At 43.0% G+C, this 20,482-nt stretch overlaps 1 protein-coding gene across 3 annotated transcripts in view; it reads left to right on the top strand.

Moving 5' to 3' along the window:
• WASF1 (WASP family member 1) overlaps positions 1–20,482 on the top strand; it is a 102,108-nt gene that overhangs the window by 30,864 nt on the left and 50,762 nt on the right. The window contains exon 2 of one of the 3 annotated variants that reach the window (XM_066606894.1): positions 784–839. The exons of 1 other annotated variant lie outside the window; for it this stretch is intronic. The gene's annotated coding sequence lies outside the window, so the exon portion shown is untranslated. Of the gene's footprint in view, positions 1–783; positions 840–12,695; positions 12,808–20,482 lie in introns of those variants that run through there. One more of the 3 variants, XM_066606911.1, reaches the window with a different exon arrangement.

Below are 20,482 nucleotides of genomic sequence, written 5' to 3'. Positions count from 1 at the left end.
CAACACAGCTTTCATTTTACCTCCGCAGTATGAGAAATGCAAGCTGCATTGTAACTGGTTGCTATTGGCAACAAAGAGATTGTCTTTTAGACCATTTCCATAAGAGTGTGTTCCCAGTCTTTTTTTCCATGGACCACCGTGTAGATGCTATGGTGATGATGAGTGAGTGTGTTGTAGTAAATAGTGTATGCACATGAGGGAAAAGTGGTTGTGGTAACAAACTGCACCACATCAGGCTCTTTACCGGCAATAATATATATATATGAGCCTCGTGTGGTGCAGAGTGTGAGCTCTCGCCTACGACCAGACGGTTGCAAGTTCGATCCCCGCGTGAGTCAGATAGCCGGCTCAAGGTTGGTAAAATGAGAACCCAGCAAGGGGGGGGGGGGGTAATAAGTAATAATTACCTGAAAGCGCTGCAGAATAAGTTGGCGCTATATAAATACCAAGATATATATATTAGATCTTAACCTATTGTATACTATCCTTTTAGCTGTTGTTCAGTTCAGTAGATGTTCTTGCCCTAGATACTTGTCCCTTTCCAATCCCTCCAGGGTTATTTACTGTGTTTCAGATTACCAGGTAGTTTTCTCTTCTTGTATAAATGCTCTGTGTTAGCAAATAGGCAGCACAAGTTGCTCACCCTAAGTTATAATTTATTATTGCTTTATTATGATATACTGACTGAAGTTCTCTGCCTTGCTTTATAGGGTAGGCTAATTTATTAAATGATTACTTTGTTAAATACTACTTGTTAACCTGTCTCTTTTTGGTTGTACCTAGGGGACCTAATCCATTTTCCTTGTGCTGTCTATGGACTCCAGGAAATAAAAGTTTCGGTAAGCAAATTGACACTTTCCCGATCGTCCTACGGTAGCACAAGCACATATGGGATTTGTAATGCAATAAGACTCCATATATGGATGGGATAGTGGACATTGTTTCTCACTCTCTGTTGCCAAAATTAAAGCCCTCTGTTAAGAGTTTGTCCAAACTGCAGTATGTGATCGCTTTGCAGGATTGGTCTAACTTCAGCCTAGGATGCAGCTGTAGAATGTGCTCTGATGTACATAGGCGAAGCTAGCCTTGAGAGGTCAGAACATTATTGACCCTTTAATCCACCTTGTGAGTGTGGCTTTGCTGGCCTTTTGTCTTTTACGGGGACCTTGGTGTTGTAGTTACAGTCCTATGGATATACAGACTACACATTTTTCCAACATTGTTTTTTATTGGAAGCAAGTTTAGATGGTATAGAATACAATAAATACAATAAAACGTACAATGATATAAGCATACAGATGTTTGTCTATAATTAACACGTACATGCATTATATGATTTATATACCTTGGCTTTCTCAAACAATATAAACAAGAAAATGATAGTAAAAAGTATCAAAATTCTAAGAACTAGTCATTGTTATAATTGTAGTACTATCAATGATCTGTAAATTTTAACAATGCATCCCATGACTCTAAATACTTTGGTAATGAATTAGTACGAAACGCTAACCTAGAATGCACTTTTGACATCAAGAGTATGTCACTTTTCTTGTTCTTCATCCTGTGGATCTGGGAAATGTAAGGCCGCCTGCAGACGGCCGGGTCGGATCCGGCTGCGAGAATTCTCGCAGTGGGACCCGACCCGAGCGTCTACGGAGAGCAGCGCGTCACTCATAGAGCATGCCATGCGAGATTTCGCGCAGACAAATCGCGGCCTTCTGCCTAGGATTGCATTTGTTAACGCAATCCTATGGCAGCTTCCACGGGCGGAAATCCCGCGGGAAATGCGCCACGGAATTTCCGCCCGTCTGCAGGCGGCCTAAAGGTAAGTAAATTTCCTGCTTGATGTATTTTTCTGAAGGTTAAGAATCTCAGAGAGGCTATCCATCAGCTCAAACAATTGTTTGGTAAAAGAACACCACAGTGCTCCTGCATGGCATTGAAGATGTTTTTCAGGACTCTTGAGAAAGATCCACTTGTTAAACAACAAGAACCACTTGTTAAAGAACTGCCCCTGTAACTGCACATTGGTGGCTGTAAATTGCACTTTTAGTGGATTCAACTTCAACTTTTTTTTAAAAGCCATTTTGTAAGACTTGCAGGATAGCAGTCAAATAAATGCAGAGAGAGATGGTTCTGACCACATTATGTTCTGACGAGACCTCATACTTTATTATATAAATGGTAGAATATCTGTGGCACCCAACATAACAGTATTTCTATAGTTGGGGAACCTAATTCTCTTAGATTTTTGCATTCAGCTTCCAGGCTGTGAGATACAGCGAGGGAGAATGTACATGCAGAATGCTCCTCCAGAAATCCCAAACCACTATGAGTGGATATCTCCAATAGTTGTGATCCATAGCACCAATGACAGAGAGAATCATGTCCAACGGGACCAGGATGGAAAATTGCCGATCACTTTGGATTGCTCCTCTAGCACCTTTCTCGATACTTTGGGTATGAGAGGGAGTGGAGGGTACATGTATACTAGTTTTCCTCTTCAGCTAACTGGAGTGCCTGCGTTCACCGAGAGTGGTACTGGTAGTAGAAGTTTGACTTTGGTGCTCTCCTCTGTCACATCCAGCACTGCCCTACCATCCACCTTGCTATCTGTGTAAACACTTCTGAATTGAAGCTCCATTCTCCGGGCTGCATGCTTTCGTGGCTGAGAGAGTCCAACTTGATATTTTGGACTCTCCTATTATGAATAGCCAAGATCCCCAGTACACGTTTTTCTGCATCAGAATTGTCCATTCACTGGCTTTTGGTGCTTCTCACACTTTTTGATGGAAAACCAGTGGATAAGTGGTGTGACTGCACCGTTTGTGGAGGCTAGGCTGACCACTCTCAATTTTTTCATGTTGGAGGATAAGGCCTTGTTTTTCTTCCATATCCATTAAAGGTTGTCCGCCCCAGGAGGAGGCATCTGTAGTGAAGAGACTCCGGGCTGGGGAACCAGAAACTTCCCACACAGAAGATGTTCAGGGTGTAACCAACCACTGTAGAACATGAGAGATAGAAGGGTGAATTAATATGGCCCTGTCTAGGTACATGTGTTATCAGTTCCAGGAGAAAGAACATTGCTCTACAATATTCAAATGTACGCCTTTGCCCATGGAATGACAACTGTGGCTAAATTTAGAAGACCCAATACTATCATGACAATTCAGACTGTAGTTCTGTGGTGGGATATAAGGGTATTTACTAGAGATGAGCGAGCATACTCGCTAAGGGCAATTACTCGATCGAGCATTGCCCTTAGCGAGTACCTGCCCGCTCGGAAGAAAAGGTTCGGCTGCCGGCGGCGGGGGAAAGCGGGGAGGAACGGAGGCGAGCTCTCTCTCTCCCTCTCTCTCCCCCTCTCTCTCCCCCGCTCCCCCTGCTCACTGCTGCAACTCACCTCTCACCCGCGCTGGCAGCCGAACCTTTTCTTCTGAGCGGGCAGTCACTTGCTAAGGACAATGCTCGATCGAGTAATTGTCCTTAGTGAGTATGCTTGCTTATCTCTAGTCTTTACGAATCAAAGTATTGACTCTATTTTGAGACCGTTTCCACTATGAACCAGAGGGAGTCCAAAATGAAGCCTAGGTACTTCAATCGTTGATGGGGAATGATCCACAGTTTTGTAGGAGTTGAGTTGTTACCTGAAGATCCTGCTGAAGAAAATTAATTGAGGAGGCCTTCACTGACCAATTGTTTAGAGATGGTATGATATATATACCCTTCATTCTAAGAGCTGAGGCTTGTAATGCCATAAATGTGCTCGGCACTGATGATATGATAAACAGACACGTAAAATCGTGGAATCCAAGTGTCCATGTGAACTGCAATTATCAAAAACGTATTGTGGATGGACAATATTTAGCACATGAAAGTAAGCATCTGTGAGGTCTTCCGTGGCAAGGAGTTTCCCTTCCACGCTTAAACCGTTTTTACCGTTAATCAGACCCAGGCAGGCATCAATCTTTTGAAGTTTTCTGATTATTTGCCACCTAAAAAAAAATTTTTTTGATCGCTCAAAATGTCTTCCATTTGAATGAAATTTTGAGCGGCCGCAAGTTGGGCTTTGTTTGCAGTGCATACATAATGAGTACAGTGTTTACTCATTATGTACTCTGCTGGGAGGAGGCAATGGAATCCTGCCGCCAAGATAACCATCACAAAACCATGCCCAGCTGAAATGCAAATGATTAAAAGCCAATATCTATACGTGTAATTTTATTCAAAATGTCGGCAGTTTGTTCAGGCGTGCAGTCGTTTAAGCGATAATCGTTGCTTGTTAAATGGCCTTAAGTCTCCTCTTAGCCTTCTTTTTGCAAGCTAAACATTCCCAGATCCTTTAACCGTTCCTCATAGGACATGATTTGTAGACCGCTCACCATCTTGGTAACTCTTCTCTGAACTTGCTCCAGTTTGTCAATGTCTTTTTTTTAAAGTGGGGTGCCCAGAACTGGACACAGTATTTCAGATGAGGTCTGACCAAGGAAGAGTAGAGGGGGATAATTACCTCACATGATCTAGACTCTATGCTTCTCTTAATACATCCCAGAATTGTGTTTGCCTTTTTTGCTGTTTCATAACACTGTTGACTCATGTTCAGGTTTTATTCACAAGAGTGTATATACACCGCTATTTACCCGTGTAAATATGCCGGACCAACTGAGTGAATGCCTTGTATATACGCTTGTGTGAAGGCAGCCTCAGTCTGTGATCTATTACTATACCCAAGTCTTTTCACATGTACTTCTGCTTAGCTCAATTCCTCCCATTCTGTATGTGTTTTTTTTTTTCATTTTTCTAGTCCAGATGAGCCTCAAGTCCTCTGCTTTATAGGGTAGGCTAAATGATAAATTAGTTAATTGCTGCTTATTAACCTTTCTCGTTAGTTGTACCTAGGGGACCTAACTCATTTATGCCTGTGCTGCCCTAGGTAGGACAATCAGGGCTGTAATGATGTACAAATTGAGGTGTGCATGGGGCTTTACCTTACCTCTGACATAGAAATCATTGGACTCTGTATTGCTTCTAAGGCTACATGCACACAGACATTTTTGTAGTCCGAAAAATCGTCTGGAAATCGGACAAAAATCGCACCCATTCGTTTGAATGGGTGTGTCCACACAAGTTTTTTGTATTTTTTTTTTTTTACTTGCACAAATAGTCTTCGCTTTTTCTTTCACACTCGCAGAAATGAATTGCATATTCCGTGAGCGGAGGAAAAATCACAGCATGCTCTATTTTGCTGCGGACTTGTGCAGTGGGCCTTTTCTAGATATCCAAACACTCCTCATTTTTCATAGCATTTATGTGTTTGCGCAATGCTATTTTTCTAGTTTCTTTTTTACTTTAGAAGTATTACATTTGTGGTGAAGACTTTTAGGCTCTCCGTAGGATAGATTTATTTAGTCATTTACTGGTTCATTTACACACAAAAGTTAGCCTTGAAACATATTGAAGCACAGCAAGTATTCACAGCTAGCAGTAGTTGTTGAATCGTTATAGCAGAACATCGCACAAAATGGAAATCCTTGTATTAAATCGGTGTTGAGAAAATTATTTTAGGTGTTTGAAAGCATCAGCGGGTACTGCATATCAGCTTTCCATCATGTGTGGAGATTTTGAACTTGCTAAGCAGGAGCCACTAGGTTATTGTCTGTCAACCTGTGGAAACCTCAGCCATGGCAACCAGGATTCAAATCTTTCCAAAGCAGCGTTTTCTTTAGTGTTCTAAAGGGGATTGATATGGTGAGAAGAGAATATTTAAAGGCAAATCAATTTAAAATCTTTGTAGGGAGCAAGTAAAGCAGACATATGGTTTTATCATTTACTGACAACCTTTTATTTCTAGCTGAGAATTTTGATAGGATTTTTTTACTTATGAAAATACATACAGTACAATGATAGAATAGTTTGACATTCTAAAAATGAGATTGTGAAATTTTAGACTAACCATAACATGCTATATACTCTTAAAGGGGTTTACCAATATTCAAAAATAGTGTCCCAGGGTAGGAAATGACGTTAAAAACCCCCAAAATAACCATTATTCAGTCTTTCACCGTGCTTCTGGTCTAGCACTGCTGACCCAGTCCCCACAGCTCCAGTCTGCTGGCCTCAGCAGTCCATGGGTGCATAAACGGCATGTGACCACTGCAGCCAATAATTGGCTGCATGTCAGCGATGAGTGTGATATTACTTCCTATATAAGTGGGGACAGGCTTGCTCGCACTGGTTCAAGAGGCACAATGACAGATTTAGTATTTTAAATTAATTTCTGCATTGAAAAGCCGCACACAGAATCCAGTTATTCCTTGTGCAGGTAGTCTAAAGAATTTCGACTACGCCAAGCCACAGTCAGACAGATTGTGTACAAAGAGGAAGTTCAAGACCATTATTACCCTCCCTGGAGTGCTTGATATGCAAAGATCATTTCGAGAGCAAGGCATATGATAGTCTGAAGGTCACAAAGGAATCAAAGGTAACCTTTGAGCAACTAAAGGCCTTTTTAAAATTAGATAATGTTAATATTCACAAGGACACTGAACAACAATGGTGTGCATGGCAGGACTGCAAGGAGAAAGCCGCTGCTTTTCATAAAAACATCGCTGCTCGTCTGCAGTTTGCTGAAGATCACCTGGACAAGCCAGACGGCTGTTGGAACATTTTTGTGGATAGATGAGACTAAGCGGCAAGTTCTCCTTCAATGGAATGTTCGAACAATGGCTGGGCAAATATCTGTCTGGGATGATTTAGTGAATTCTGCACTGAGCAGGGGGTTGGACCAGATAACCCAAGAGGTCCCTTCCGACTCTGCTGTTCTATGAGACCAAAATAGGGCTTTTTTTTTTTTTTAGCTTAAATGAAAAGCATTCTATTTAGAGAAAGAAAAATGCTGTATTACAGCATAAAAACCTCATACTAACTGTGAAACACTGGTGGCATTATCATGGTTTGGACCTATTTTGCTGCATCTGGGCCAGTACAACTAGCGATCATTGACGGAAGAATTAATTCTGAATTATACCAGGCAAATTCTTAAGGAAAATGCCAGGACATAGGACCTTGAGCTGAATCTCAAGAGAACATGGGGAATGCAGAAAGACAACGGCCCAAACACACACAAGTCATTCTACCAAACAATGGTTAAAGAAGTTAAAAGTTTTGAAATGGTCAAGTCAAAGACCTGGCCTTAATCCTAGAGAAACGTCGTAGAAGGACCTGAAGTTTGCAGTTCATGGGAGGAAACCCACCAACATCAAGTTGAAGCTGTTTTTTATGGAGGAATGGGCTAAGATTCCTCCAAACCCACGTGCAGAACTTAAAGGGGTTGTCCCGCGGCAGCAAGTGGGTCTATACACTTCTGTATGGCCATAATAATGCACTTTGTAATATACATTGTGCATTAATTATGAGCCATACAGAAGTTATAAAAAGTTTTATACTTACCTGCTCCGTTGCTGGTGTCCTCGTCTCCATGGTGCCGACTAATTTTCGCCCTCCGATGGCCAAATTAGCCGCGCTTGCGCAGTCCGGGTCTTCTGCAGTCTTCTATGGAGCCTCTCGTGCAGGATGCCGGCTCCGTGTAGCTCCGCCCCGTCACGTGCCGATTCCAGCCAATCAGGAGGCTGGAATCGGCAATGGACCGCACAGAAGAGCTGCGGTCCACGGAGACAGAGGATCCCGGCGGCCATCTTCAGCGGTAAGTATTGAAGTCACCGGAGCGCGGGGATTAAGGTAAGCGCTCCGGTAAGCTTTCTTTACCTCCCTGCATCGGGGTTGTCTCGCGCCGACCGGGGGGGGGGGGGGGGGGGTTGAAAAAAAAAAACCCCGTTTCGGCGCGGGACAACCCCTTTAAAATATAATAATAATTTGTTGTCCTTCTTTATCTTCCATTGGATAATTTTTGGACCTGTAATAAAACATGGTCCTTCACATTTGTAGAGAAAATGTTATTTTTTAGGGCATTAATAGCACAAGTAACAGGATCCTATGAAGATTATATGAAATTTGGAACTGTAAGTAGAATTAAGTAATAAAATGCAGTGAAGCTGGTAATAACTCCTGTGTCCAGCAATTGTTAAATATTCTTATTTTTAGGCTTTAAATCTTTTAAAAGGCTCATTTAATGAGGTAAGAAGAAGGGTTTTAGGCTTAGTCAGACAGCTCTGTTTATGGAGATTTTTTTTGACTCTTTGAAGTGTGTTCACCTCTTTCGAGCTGGCAGCTCTCTACCTGTGCTCTGTGAATCAAACGGATTGCCTCCGAGCTGTTGTGCACTGGTTGTTTGATGTTTGAATATGAAGAAATGATCTTTTATGCACATTGCAAACCTCAGTATACTCAAAGCCTGGCTTCTCATACAGATGAGCAAAATGGAGGATTGGATACCATAGCTCATCACACACGTATCCGTTCGTATTTTATGGTCTTCAACCCAGAAGGCAAAGAAGTCTTTGTGGGCTGGGAATAGGAAAATGTCTCGTATAAGCAGCTTTCCAGACTTTAACCCGAGACTTGTAAAGATCAGCATGTATTTCTGTCTGGTTAGTCATTTAACCATATCTGGTAAGCTTTATTGTTTTCTGTTTTACATGACAAAGTTGTATGTTATCTGGGAACCTCGGAAATACTTGCAATAATACTTGTTGAGCTTCATGCATGTCTTAGAGATGACCTTCTTGTTCATAGTCACCAGTCAATGTTCATTTACTGTTCTGCACAGAAATAAGGTTGGGCATAAAGGCCATTTTTTGTTAGTGCCAGTTGTGCATCAGTTCACAATTGTTTGGATTCTGTAATTCAATGCATAATATAGGTAGATATACAATTTGATGTATACGTGAGCTTCTATGCCTGAGTGAGTGGATTTTATTCATTGCTGCACGTGTGTCAAGAACAGAGAAACCATCAATCTTGGCCAACAGAAACAAAACCTTTCATCATGTAACACCTGGGGTGATCGGCCAGGCGCTGCTCCTGTTACCACTGCCGGACTGCTGATTTTTCCTGGGGAAGCTGCAGCCAATCACATGCTTTCCCTGTATGGACCAATGTTGGGAAACATAGAATAACATGATGGCCATTCAGTTGAATTCTTCTAAACAAAAGTGCCTAACACAGGCAGTAGCCCAATATTAGGTTCATATTATAAAACTTCACTTTAATTGTATCGAAAATAAAAGCTTTCTGCAGCTCACATCGTAAACTAGACCCACACGGCTGAATCTAGCTCACCAACTCATTTTATGTGGCCCGCTGGCCAGGCAGCATCCTTGTAGGCATTCCACTCACTTGTATCTCCAGTCTGCCGGCAGTGCAAAATCTGGGACACTATTACTACTGGAGCCACTATAGAGGGCACTATTACTACTGGGGAAACCAATACAAGGGGACATTCACTACTGCGGCCACTATGGGGTTTCGCTATTATTACTGGAGTCACAATTATTACTGGGCCTTTTAAGGGGGACATTATTCATTCAGCAACAACATAGTACTGAGGAGTATGCAATTGCGCTGGCGCTCATGTGAGGGTGGCCTAGAAGTGAAGTTTTGTAGTAGGGATGCGCTATTACCTATGTTAGGTACTTTTCTTTATTGGGGTATTTCTTGCCCTAAACTATTCTGGTTTTGTCTAGCTGATCTTTTGAATTCATTACTACTCTTTTTATGACATATCAATAAAAGTAAATTTTTAAGGGGACCCAACTGTGGGTTTCAGCTTATGGCAAAGGCTGTGGTAGGATTGGTTACAATTTAACCCTAGTGGGTCCTTGTACCCCCCCCAAATTTTGGTTCGCACTTCACAAATGTAGCTTTGTTAAAGAGAAGGTGTAGACATACAAATAAGCTGTTAACACTGGAAGTGCAGGCAGCACACAGTGAAAGTGTGGTATTACCTGATGGAGCTACTTGCTATATGTAAGGCTGGGTTCATACTTATGCAATTCTTATAACAATTGATCCGCACTAAAAGGATTTTCTGCATCAACTTCCAATCAGTTTCACTGTAGTGTGAATCCAGCTCTACGTGGTATAATGACTAATACAATAAAGCACATTGGTGTAGATTTTATAGTTACGATCACAGCCTACTTCTTTTGTCTTGGCCTTTTTTAATAAGGCTTTTACTTATGTTAAAACACCAAATATGATTATAATTACACATAATAGGTTAAGCAAATGAAAAAATGATGTGTTCCGTACCGCTGACTTGATATGCAAAATTGTTTCGGTATGTTTCTTTCTTTTATCTACTTGGAATTGTCTTATTTCATTAGTCATGTAGGAGCACACTCACAGAGGGTTTGCTACAATGTATCCATTCACAGGATCACATGTGTATTATCTTTGCCATTGTTCAGTTCCCATGACATCTTATCGGTGTTCAACAACAAAAATGGCAGAAATGCAAGAACTGGCATAAGACAGACATGAATGGTGTCCAACAGATCACATTGGCTGTAATGGGGTCTGTCTGTCCTGCTGTTTGACATTTAACTTGACAAAATAGTGCAGCATACACACTATTGTGTCCAGGACTTTATGTTGGATCTGCACTGGAGGCTCCGTACACAGATGTGAACAGAACCAAAACGGTTAATTTTCACCAAAATGGTACTAACCCTCAGAAGAAGGGGTATGCTGGTGATATGCTTAGCTCACAGATGATTGCCTAGTGTGAATACATTAGAGTAAACCCTCTGATGTGAAAATGTCAAATGTTTTTTTTATTAACCTGTGGATATTACCAAGAATTTTTCTATTTCCTCACGGCAAAGAGATCTTTAAAGGGAAATTATCACCCTGAGGCCGACTTCACACTGGTGATAGGCTATTTCGCGTTGCGAGGGTGAATGAAAACGCATGAAGATGAAACCAATGATTTTTAATGGTTTCATTCTCACTTGCGATGCTTTCACTGCACACTCAAAGCGCTAAGAAAAAGCTGGACTATTGCCCATTTTTTTGCAATAGGGCCGGCGCCTTGCGCTCCCCTGAAGCAGCTGTCATAGCTGTAGCAGGAGATTCCTTCATCTCTGCGGGGATGAAGGAATCCTCTGCCATAGCTGTCACAGCTGTGACAACTGTGGCAGAGGTCTGCGATGCTATCCATTGCTTTCAATGCGGCTAGCGCTGCTGCAGCCCCATTGAAAGCAATGGGTTGCAGGCAAGCACCGAAGCGATAATTTTCGGGGAAGGGCTTGAAATATAGGCCCTTCCCTGAAAATCCTCTCTAGCTGTAAAGAAAAGTTTTTAAAAAAGTTCAACTTACCTAGAAGAGCCGTCCGGCTCTTCTCTCCAGCCACGGCAGATATCTTCTGTTTTCTGAAGAATCCTCACCTCCAGAAAGCACTGCCCCTGATTGGCTGAGCACTGTAACCAATCAGGCAGCACCCAGCCATCATCACTAAAGAACAGAGCGGGAAATGTTGCCCTTGAAGATTTGGCATTAGAAGAAAAAAAAAAAACAATACCTACCTATTCCTCCCCCGTCAGTCTTTCCCGCATCTTCTACTCACTGATCTCCAGGCTCCCCCATTCCCCTGGGTCATGTCACCTCCAGCCGACCGGATCCTCCTCTTTCTGTTTTGGACTATCCATTAGCTGCGGTGTAGGACATTGAGCGCTACTAGTGACGTATCGTTCGCTGCCTAGCAGGGAATGCCGAATCCTCGCCAGCCTGCTTTAGCATACATGAGCGATATCTCGCCGACAGTATTTTATATAGTATATACCCTGTTTCCCTGAAAATAAGACAGGGTCTTATATTAATTTTTGCTCCAAAAGATTTTACTTTTTTACATGTATAGCTGCCTGGACACTATTTAGATTGACTTTTTTTTATTAACTGTAACTAGGGCTTAATTTTGGAGTCAGGCTTATAGTTCAAGCATCCTCAAAAATCCTGAAAAATCATTCAGCACCCTCAGAAATTTTGAAAAATAAGACTAGGGCTTATTTTTAAGGAAACTGGGTATGTGCAGTTGCGCTAAAGCAGGCTGCTGACGATTCAGCATTCCCTGCTAAGCAGTGAACATTACCTCACTAGTGACGTAGCGTACATTGCCCTGCAGGAAACAGAATGCCGCCAATGAATACTTCATCATAGGAAGAAGAGGACCCTACCAGCTGGAGGTGAGGTGACCCGGGGGACTGGAGGAGCCAGAAGAAGATCAGCAAGGAGAAAATGCAGTAAGAAGACTACCTAGGGAGGAATAGATATTGCATTTGTTTTTAATGACAGAACCCCTTTTAAGAAAGGTGAGAAATTAAAACCCAAAGAATGGAGATAAGTTGTCATCTCTTATTTTGGTATTGCTTGATATAAGCTGTTCTACTTTTTGCATATCCTCTTTGATCTGCTTAGATTTTCATTTTATGAAAAGTTCTAGGGCTAACAAGTAGTTTTCTTCTGAGATCTCCCCCAAGTCTTGTTACAGAGCAATGTTAAAGGGCAGAACAGCGAACTAGTAGACCTTTATGCTCTTTGGTATCAATAAGGCTTTTATACGGCTGTCGTCATCTATTTTATCTAATGGTTGCCAATATATTTGTTTGTTTAACAAGGACAATGATACATTTACATGAAATTAGTGTATGGAATCGGCACTTTGAGGTGATGTTTGATCAGTATAGGTTGAAATAACAGAAACCTAAATCTGTCCTCATGTTTGTATCCTTTGGCTGTTGTTTTCATGCAGATAAATTGGCAAGTCATGCGGTTTCAGATGATTACAGCAATTTGTCAGAAAAGCTTGTTACCCTTTCCACACATGCTGCAAAGTCCAACCACCTTCACTGGTAAATAATGGTTGCGTAGATGGGTTTGGAGATGCTCAGTCATTTTCCCTCTGTTCCTCTGTAGATTAAAATGATTTATCTGACTTTTACAATCATGAATTCCTCAAAGCTCTATTCTAGTTGTTTCAGCACTTCAAGTCAGTTTTGCAACATTTTTCCTGATATTTGATTTAAATGTTTTATTCAAATCTCTCTAAAGTGTCACCTCCATTTATAGAGGACAGGAAAGTCATTATTGGTGATGGGAGAAACCACATTTGTGTTGGTTGGTAAAGGAGTTTGAGTAAAATAAGCATACTATGCTGCAATAGATTGGTATGCCCTTTGTGTTTAGGCCCCTTTTAGATCACATTTAGGTGATGCATTTCCCATATTTATTTTTAGATTTAAAAAAACCCCCATCAAACTTGGTATATGGGAGAAGGAAGTATTCCCTCAAATTTGCAAATTCTTCCTCTCTACTTGATGTCATTATTAGAGATGAGCGAGCACCAAAATGCTCGGGTGCTCGTTACTCGAGACGAACTTTTCGCGATGCTCGAGGGTTCGTTTCGAGTAACGAACCCCATTGAAGTCAATGGGCGACCCGAGCATTTTTGTATATCGCCAATGCTCGCTAAGGTTTTCATTTGTGAAAATCTGCAAAACCCAAGAAAGTGCTGGAAACGACACAGAAAACGGATAGGGCAGGCGAGGGGCTACATGTTTGGCTGCATTTCAGGTTCCCAGGTCCCACTATTAAGCCACAATAGCGGCAAGAGTGCCCCCCCCCCCCCCCCTCCCAACAATTTTTACTTCTGAAAAACCCTCATTAGCAAGGCATACCTTAGCTAAGCACCACACTACCTCCAACAAAGCACAATCACTGCCTGCATGACACTCCGCTGCCACTTCTCCTGGGTAACATGATGCCCAACCCCCCCGCACAACACAGTGTCCACAGCGCACACCAAAGTGTCCCTGCCCAGCCTTCAGCTGCACTAATGCCAAACGCTGGCCTCATAGCCACAACACCCTCATGTCTATTTATAAGTGCGTCTGCCATGAGGAGGAACCACAGGCACACACTGCAGAGGGTTGGCAGGGCCAGGCAGCGACCCTCTTTAAAAGGGGCGGGGCGATAGCCCACAATGCTGTACAGAAGCAATGAGAAATCCAATCCTGTGCCACCTCCATCAGGAGCTGCACACGTGGGCATAGCAATGGGGAACCCATGTGCAACACACTATTAATTCTGTCAAGGGGTCTGCATGCCCCAGTCAGACCGGGGTTTTTTATAAGTAGACACATGCAGGTACAACTCCCTATTGTGAAGTCCGTGTGCACTGACAGCATGGGTGGGTCCCAGGAAGCCACCGGCGGTATATTATGTATACTTTTTCCCTCTGTCGCTATGACGGCGGTGATGTAACGGGCACAGCAGAGCCAGGAAACAATTTTGCGCACGCCTGTAGTGAGACGTAGGTGCGTAGGACTGAGCTAGTGGAATTCACAGCGCAGAAGCAGTCAAGTGGCCAAAGGGCAGTGGTACGCCTTAAGTATTTTGCTTCAATTTGTTTAAATGGTGAGCTGAAACACCAGATACTGTATGCAGCGTATATATTGTATACTGTTTCCCTCTGGCGCTATGACGGCGGTGATGTAACGGGCACAGCAGAGCCAGGAAACAATTTTGTGCAAGCCTGCTGTAACGCTTTGCTGCGTATTAATTAGGACTACTACCCCCAGCAGACACGCAGTACACTGAAGACGGTCACAGGCAGCCCAAAGATAGTATTTTTCCTTTATTTTTTTGAAAAAGCCCACTGCCTATATAGACAGTATATCTTTCCCACTGTCCCTGCCTCACCAGTACTGCCCGTATACTCTGTACAATGACTGCAGACTGAGGACGCAATGGTCTGCACGCCCGATATACAAAAAAAAAAAATTGTGCAACACTGCTAAAAGCAGCCTCAACAGTACTGCACACGGTCAGATGTGGCCCTAAGAAGGACCGTTGGGGTTCTTGAAGCCTAAAATACTCCTAACACTCTCCCTATAGCAACTCCAGCAAGACAGCACTTTCCCTGATCTATGTCAGAATGCATCTGTGGCGAGCCGCGGGAGGGGCCGATTTATATACTCGGGTGACACCTGATCTCGCCAGCCACTCACTGCAGGGGGGTGGTATAGGGCTTGAACGTCGCAGGGGGAAGTTGTAATGCCTTCCATGTCTTTCTATTGGCCAGAAAAGCGCGCAAATGCCTCAGAGATGAAAGTGAAAGTAACTCGAACATCGCGTGGTACTCGAGCATCTCGAACACCCTAATATTCGAACGAGCATCAAGCTCGGACGAGTATGCTCGCTCATCTCTAGTCATTATTTGATCATCTTTTGATTTAAAACAAAGTATAAGGGTACAGATCTCCAGAAAGTAAAGGGGCCTTTAATGGACTTCAACTACAGGGTTTACAATCCTTTTGTATAACTTAAAGAGCTAAATTTCCTAATTCTGTCTTAAATATACATATAAACTTGAAGTACCTTTTCACAGGGGGATTATTGCCTGAATGATCGCTGGAAATGGCAAATTTGGGCAAAAGTCATTTTGTGTACAAAGGACCACCAATGGGGCACTGAACAGCAAATCACTAGAACTAAAAACCTAGCAATTATCAGCCAATATATACAGGTGTAATTGCAGTGAATGGACGTGGGTGACTGGAAGAGATTTCCGACATGCTCCTCTTCCATTCACTGAATGACTATCGCTCGTGTGTAAAAGCACAGGATAGTCGCTGGTATAGCTGTTGGGCACTAATGTGCTCGACAGTCCTTCCTTGTAAAGCGACCTTTACATTGGACAGTCTGAATATGCACCACGTTTATTACAGTCGCTCATGCTGGATGATAAATCTAATGCATCTTGGGACACTTTTGATTTTGTTAGTTTACGCCAATATTTTGCAAAAACTTAGTGGTACAATTTTGCCACTCACTGTTACATATTAAGCAAGGACCCTCTTAACCATTGCTAAACCATTCTGCCTTGCAAGTGAGGCGGGAAATGGTCTAAATCACATAAGGCTATATTCACATCGGGTTTGTTGGGTTTCCATCATGGTCTTCAAGAAAAATAGTGCTGCACGCTTCATTCTTTTTTCTGGCATTTTGGATAAAATCTGAAACTGAGGCTCCTAATGAACCATTCGATGCAGATGTGCACAAATGTGGTGCATGGCTTCTGTCAGTTTTTCTGTTCAAATTGAGTCAGAATTCTGGCACCCTTAATAATAATATAATAATCTTTATTTGTATAGCACCAACTTATTCCACAGCACTTTCAAGCATGGGATAAATGCAAACAATACAACAATTACAATGTGAGGTACAATCAGTTTGAAACAAATGGGGTGGTACAGGAGGTACAAGGGGGGGAGCAAGGCATGGGGAACACAGGCAGTAGTAGATTTCATGTGAAAATCAATTATTAGAAAGCAGTCGGGGTGGGGCGGTAAGGAGGTGCGGGGGTAGAAGTCGTATGTGATGGGCATGGTGGAAGGTATGGGGAGCCGTGGGGAGCAGCAGGGGGACTAGGTCAGGGGATTAGGTATGCTATAGTTCAGTTTAAACAGTGTCCGTTCAGTAGTGAGCGGCCGCTGTGTTATCTCAATGGTGAGGGGCCGGGTAGCGAGAGGAGAGAAATCTCCTGCACTGCCCGCCCCCTGCTGGCCACTCCGTGAGCGAGACAGATCTGCTAGCTCCCGTGCAGGAGCACGGGAGGAAGGAAACACAGGAACAAGTGTCGGGCATCATTTGCCCAACATTCGTCCTGTGTAAATGGACCTTAATATGCATAAGTGAATTGAAATTGTGTTACACTCAAGTTGGTTGAGTAAAAAAGAGATGTAACATGTTATCATTCCAATTAAAAATATATATTTGAGAAGAAAAATTAAATAGAGCCGCCATTACCTGGTGTACAAAGTAATGGCTCATCCTTTATACTGAGCAAGAAGTTGCTCACTAGTTACATCCTTTTCATTGAGCTGAAACAAAGCAACTAGTGACTACTGAGCCATTTCCTGTTGGGTCCTATGTGACAATTATTGTTCATATTAGCTCGTTTGAGCGATATTTCAGCCGATCGTTGGCCAGTGTAAACCCACCCTACCGTGGAACGCCTATTAATTCCTTCATAAGAAGAAGCACTAGAAATTCCTGTCATCTGTTAACTTTCCTCATACTGCTGTGCAATCTGTAATAGACACATAGTTATCACGCGTGTATGAATCCGAGATACCCTTTAACATGAGCAGTGATAGAAAGAAATAGAATAGCCAGTAAGCAGTCTATTTATTTGATATTGCTCTTCGTGAATACCTTGACAGCTCAGCGATATGTTCAGGACATTCTGCAGCCTCATGTGTTCCTCTCATGGCGGCTTCCTAGAGGCATTTTCCAGCAGGATAATGCTCGGCTACACACAAAAGGGGGTCAGAGTAATGCCTCCACAACATTGCCACACTTCCATGCTCTGCCCCATCACCAGATTTATCGCCAATAGAACATGTATCGGATCATCTGGGACGCCAACTTTGACAGCCTACAACTTTGCATGATCAAGAGGCTCAGTTACGGCAAATGTGGACCAATATGCCGTAGGATATCCTACAGAACCTGTATGCCTCCATGCCCGCCCGTATCACACCTAGTATCCAAGCTAGAGGCTGCCCAACAGGGTACTAGAGCCTCCATTCTTGCCCGTATCACATCTTATATCCAAGCTAGAGGCGATACAACAGGGTACTAAAGCCTCCATACCTGCCCGTATCACATCTTGTATCCAAGCTAGAGGTGGCCCAACAGGGTACTAGAGCCTCCATGCCTGCCCGTATCACAACTAGTATCCAAGCTAGAGGTGGCCCAACAGGGTACTAGAGCCTCCATGCCTGCCCGTATCACAACTAGTATCCAAGCTAGAGGCTGCACAACAGGGTACTAGAGCCTTCATGCCCGCTCATATCACATGTTGTATCCAAGTTAGAGGAGGCTTAACAGAGTACTAGAGCCTTCATTCCCACCTGTATCACATCTTGTACCCAAGCTAGAGCCAGTACAACAGGGTGCTAGAGCGTCTATTCTATTAAAAACAATGGGAGAAACTCTGCGATCCTCTGCCGACAGCTATTGCGGCGGATTGCTGCTTCCACGAAGTGATGTGAGGCTGTTTTCACATGGAAATGCTTTGCATCCAGTGGGTAATACACATGGTGGAAAGCGCGATATGGGGGCAGGATTTATGGCTTCATATCACGCTCACCAGTGTGAGGTTAGCCTAACTGTATAGTTTTGGATAGCTACGGTATCTCTCTAGAAATATATGTTGTATCTGCCTCATTTGTAATTGTGTTCAAAGCATCATATATTACAAATCCTTGGGACTTTCTAGATGGGGTTCTTGTTTATGCCCTTTGCCCGGCTGACTAACTGGTCATTTTATGGAGTTTTTTGGCTTATGGAAAAGTCTGGTGTGCAGGAGATACCATCAGTATGTTACATGAGACCAATTTGCAGAGGCCCCTATCCTGGTGTAATCAGAGTTTCTCTGGATGTGGTGTGCTGTAACATAACTCGTGTCCCATTGACTGCAAAGTCATTCCACTGATGTCTGAACCTCCGCATGTTGAGTCTCGGTAATATGGTGATTTCTGTATTTATTTTGTGATATTGATTATTGCGGGTTGTTTCTAATCCTTTCCTACTTGAGAATTTGTTTGTAGAGTTCAGTAATTAATTTTGGGGGATGTGAATTCTCATGGTGATCTGCATGCAGCCTACAATGGGTATTTTCACATGTAGTATATAACTAATGTATTTACCGTTTGTTCCTTTAAACAGCTGCATTGAACGCAGTGTATATTTTGCTGGACAGTTTTAGACTTCCAGTAGTTGTTTAGTCATATAAAAGTGACTCTTGTAAATTATAGAGTAGATTTATAGGTCATTCTTGGTATCTGTTATAGTACAGTGAACCTCCCCAATGGTACAAGTAAAAGAATTTGTTCCATCTGGACAACCCTTTCATGGGTTAAGGCTGGTGTTGAGCCGTTCTCCCTTATGGTCGCTCTGTGCAGCCAATCAACATGGTTTTTATATAAGATGATGATCAGCAATGGCGTAGCTATAAGGGTTGCAAGGGTCGCATTTGTGACCAGGCCACTTAGTTAGAGGGCCCAAAAGGCCCCCCTCACCACAGCAGAGAGTCTCCACCTCTCACATCCTTTGCAGTTTATGACCGTGCCTCTCAATACATACTCTTCTCCTTCTATGCCTCTCTGTTGTTCTGAGGCAGGAGAATACATTGCGAGAAGCTAGCTGTCATAAACTGCTACACGCTGCGCCGTTTGTGAGAGATAGCAGCTGATTCAGACCTCACAAGTCAGCACTCTCCGCCATGTGAAAGATATACCTATTACTGTAGCATCTTAATGCAGAGAGCAGCAGAGCAAAATGAAGGGCCGCTGCAAATGTTTGAGCCGGACAGAGAAGTGCATCACCGCTGGCATAACAATGGTTGGCACTCCTCAGTGCCAAGTACCGGCCTGTGAAGCAACGGTACAAAATTCTTCTGTTCCCTGTCTCCTTCTTCATGGTTCTTCTACAGCTTCGGACAGTCAAACTGTGAATGGCTTACAGAGGAAGAGGAGCCACTAATACCTGGGGAAGGAATACTGCATCAGGGGCACATATAGGGAAGGGGTACACAGAGGAGCCACTATTATGGGGAAACAGACTGTGATTACTATTACTTGGGTGTGTACAGAGGGTTCACTATTACTTGGCGATGCGCAAAGAAGGACTAGGGTGACCACTATTATTTGGGTGTGCACACAGAGATGGAAATGCATAAAAGGACTACTATTACTTGGATGGGCACAAATGGGCTATTTCTTCTCTTCTCAGACTCTTGTCTGCAATGATGGGTTTGAGTTCCAGGTGCCGGATGTTTCTGACTACTGACACCTGCTGCAAACACACCATTGATCCACCGTGATGTGATTTGCGGGCTGCCAATGGTTGCTTCTCTGTTGCTCATCCTGTCTCTTAATTGAAATTGAATAAAAAGTGATTAAAAGGTCATATGCACCCAAAAATTGTAGCAATAAAACTACAGATTGCCCCGCAAAAAACGAGCCCTCACACAGCGCCATTGACAGAAAAGCTGAAATTTTTACCAGGACCAATGAGCCTTAATGTACCCCTGATGATCAGCGTGGTTGAGTCTAGACTTTATGGCAGTTCTCTGCTCATAGTTGGAGATCTGAGGAGAATCTATGATGTCCACATGCTTCAATAGAACTAGGGTAAAGGAGTGGATTGGCTGCTATGATCACATTCCTGTATATGACAGATCATCACACTGCTGATGAAGACAAGACAAACTGCTAATCCATAACTTTTGTTACCATTAGTCCTTATTCATACAAGCATTTTTACCATCTACCATTTGAAGCATTGGATTCCAATGTGATTGTTCAGATGGCCGATTTTTAGCCACATTGCAGCTGCGATAATAGGACACCGGCGGTCAAACACGGTGGCCGATTTTAAACGCAGCTGTTAAAGACAGGTCTTACCCTATCTTTGGGCTGATAAACACTGGCGGCTCTCATAGACTCCTATGGGAGC

The sequence above is a fragment of the Eleutherodactylus coqui genome, chromosome 1 (genome assembly GCF_035609145.1).
Source record: "Eleutherodactylus coqui strain aEleCoq1 chromosome 1, aEleCoq1.hap1, whole genome shotgun sequence".
NCBI classification, from domain to species: domain Eukaryota; kingdom Metazoa; phylum Chordata; class Amphibia; order Anura; family Eleutherodactylidae; genus Eleutherodactylus; species Eleutherodactylus coqui.
This window is presented reverse-complemented; position numbering and strand designations above follow the sequence as displayed.